Here is a 3,416-nt window from a genome sequence, read left to right as displayed (position 1 = left end):
GCCCGTCTCGTCGCCGTCCCCGGCCCCCGCCGCCCGTCGTCGCTGCCCCCGCCACCCGTACGCGCCTGGCCCACTCCATACACACACGCATACACACACACACATACACACACACACTACACACACACACTACACACACACACACTACACACACACACACATACACTATCTAGTTTATTTTTAGAATGTTAGAAATGTTATCATCGATGAATTAGAAATATGTTAATGTTTAGTTGAACTAGTTGAATTAATATATAGAACGAACTAGTTTATTTTTAGTAAATGCTTAGTTGAACTAATTGAATTAATATAACTAGTTTATTTTTAGTAAATGCTTAGTTGAACTAGTTGAATTAATATATATAACTAGTTTATTTTTAGTAAATGCTTAGTTGAACTAGTTGAATTAATATAATAACTAGTTTATTTTTAGTAAATGCTTAGTTGAATTAATAGAAGTAGTTGAATTAATTGAATTAGTAAGTGTTTAGTTGAACTAGTTGAATTAATATATAGAACTAGTTTATTTTTAGTAAATGCTTACTTTGAACTAGTTGAATTAATATAACTAGTTTATTTTTAGTAAATGTTTAGTTGAACTAGTTGAATTAATATATAGAACTAGTTTATTTTTAGTAAATGCTTACTTTGAACTAGTTGAATTAATATAACTAGTTTATTTTTAGTAAATGTTTAGTTGAACTAGTTGAATTAATATATAGAACTAGTTTATTTTTAGTAAATGCTTACTTTGAACTAGTTGAATTAATATAACTAGTTTACTTTTAGTAAATGTTTAGTTGAACTAGTTGAACTAATATATATATATATATATATAGATATATATATATATAACTAGTTTATTTTTAGTAAATGCTTAGTTGAACTAATTGAATTAATATAACTAGTTTATTTTTAGTAAATGCTTAGTTGAATTAATAGAAGTAGTTGAATTAATTGAATTTGTAAGTGTTTAATGTTTCGCCTAATATGAACATAGGAAATGTCGTCTGACGACGGAAAAAATTTCATTATGTGTGAATACTGTGAAGACCAGCGTGGCCAATGCGACAGAAATTTCCTTGTTGATGGTAGGCGATTCAGCATCAAGCTGGATGAGACTTTCGAATTCGATACAGTAAGTCACAACGACAAGTCTGTTTTCGTAATTAAGCATGACTTATATATGCTTCATTTGCCTGACTTATAATTTTTAATTTTCACTATTCTACTAGCGCATCCCCTGCCATGCAAGAATTTTTGTCTTGGATAAGATAGGTTTCAAAGATATGGAAACTATGGAGGTAAAGAGAGCTTACCTGAAAACTGAGCATGATGGTTATACTTTCAACGTCAAAGTATACAATGCACACACGTACACCTATTTTGAATGCAAAACTTGGCAAGCACTATGCAAGGCTTATGCATTTGAGCCTGGTATGGTTATCACCTTTGATATTCGTCCGGAAGATGATATTGAAGGTAATAGAGACATATGGGTCGATGTGCAGACGCCTCCAGTTCTACCATTATGTGAGTTCTTCTCAACTATATTTTTGTCTTTGATATTGCTTATTCAAAAATAACTGACGACTAATTTCTATTGACTGCTTATCTCCATTCAACCAAACATGTCCGACGCTTGGTAGACAGGACCTACTACTGTCCCGGCGCTGAACTAAACTGCGAGGATGTTTCATGGCTTGAGGATCTTCATACTGTCAAGACAAATTTTCTTCCTGCACTTAGAAATGTTAGTACTCAAAACGTGCGACCAATAGTGATGGTATTGAACTATCGTCACATCTATTTAGGAATGATGGTAAGATATTTACTATTTGTCCTCAGTGCATATTTTGCATACATATTTTTTTGCTAAGCTTTTCATTGCTAAGTATATTAATTAAGTATTATACGATGTTCTTCAACAGGGACTCCCGATGACAGTTGTGCCTCAGGGGATCGAGACTAAAGGTCAGATGTCAATTGTTAGCTTACGGCCAAGATCTCCTGCATTGCACATGAATGCATTCAAGATTTCTAGAAGCGATGAATGCTTAATAGTGAAAGATTGGAGGAAAATTGTTAATGATCACAGAGAAGTACTAGGGGGCAGCAATGAGAAGCGCAGCCCACGATTAGGAGACAGGTTCATTGGAATGCTGCAGTATGTTCAATCAGGGGAGCTATACATGTTCTATGGTATTTTACCAGAGAGAGAGTAGCTAGCAGGAGTGATTTAGCTAGTTCTTCATGCTGCTCTTAATTAGTACTTGTCCTTTCATGTCCGTGTTCTTCGTTCTGAACTTAAGTGATTTGCTTTTGTGGTGTTATATATGAATGCTTATAATATCATGACAATCATGTTGAACTCGATGATTGGTTCTACTAGAAATTCTATTTATATATATATATATATATATATATATATATGCATAACGTGTACAATGTGTAGTATCGTAGAATACCAGCAAACGAAAAAGAATTAAAATGGAAACACAAAATTAAATGAAAAAGAATTCATAAAACTAAAAAAAAAACCTTATAGTACCGGTTGGTCTTACCAACCGGTACTAAAGGGCTCCAGGCCCCCGGAGCTGGCTCCTGCCACGTGGTTGCCCTTTAGCACCGGTTCGTGCTTAACCGGTACTAAAGGGGGGGGGGCTTTAGTGACCACAATTTAGTGCCGGTTATGTAACCGGCACTAAAGGGCCTTACGAACCGGTGCTATTGCCCGGTACTGCACTAGTGGTAGCCTCAGGGTTTCGAAGTACCCGTTGCAACAGGAAACGAGTGACAACTGTGTTCTCATGGGCTTGGAAGTAGTGGTGCAGTTTCCTTGAGGCCATGATGAGACGAAAAATCAAATTTTGCATGCTAGAGTACCTTGATCTAGCCCCCTGTAACAAGGAGCTGACGAAGTACATTGGGTGCTGCACCACTCTCTTCCTCGCCACGTCCTTGGGGTTGCCCTCGTTGCCGTGCTCACTACTATCCTGATCCTTATCTAACTCTACTGGTCGATGTTCACTCTCTACCTCATCCACTTCTCACTGTGCTACCAAGGATTCACTGACCACTTGGTTGGTTGCCGCTAAGTATAGCAGCAATGGCTCCTGGGGCTTGGGTGCAACCAAGGTAGGCACAGAGGACAGGTAGGCCTTAAACTCTCGCAAAGCTGCATCTGTTTCCGGGGTCCACTTCATAGGTCCCGCCTTCTTCAAAAATTTTGAAGAACGGCAGGGCGCGCTCGACAGACTTGGAGATGAATCTGCTTAGCGCGGCAACACATCCCGTCAGGCGCCTCACATCTTTAATCATTCTTGGCGCTTGGATCAGCTCAATGGCCTCAATCTTGTCGGGATTAGCTTCGATCCCCCTGTGGGACACAAAGTACCCAAGCAGCTTGTCGGAGG

Source organism: Triticum aestivum, chromosome 3B (genome assembly GCF_018294505.1).
Source record: "Triticum aestivum cultivar Chinese Spring chromosome 3B, IWGSC CS RefSeq v2.1, whole genome shotgun sequence".
NCBI classification, from domain to species: domain Eukaryota; kingdom Viridiplantae; phylum Streptophyta; class Magnoliopsida; order Poales; family Poaceae; genus Triticum; species Triticum aestivum.
This window is presented reverse-complemented; position numbering follows the sequence as displayed.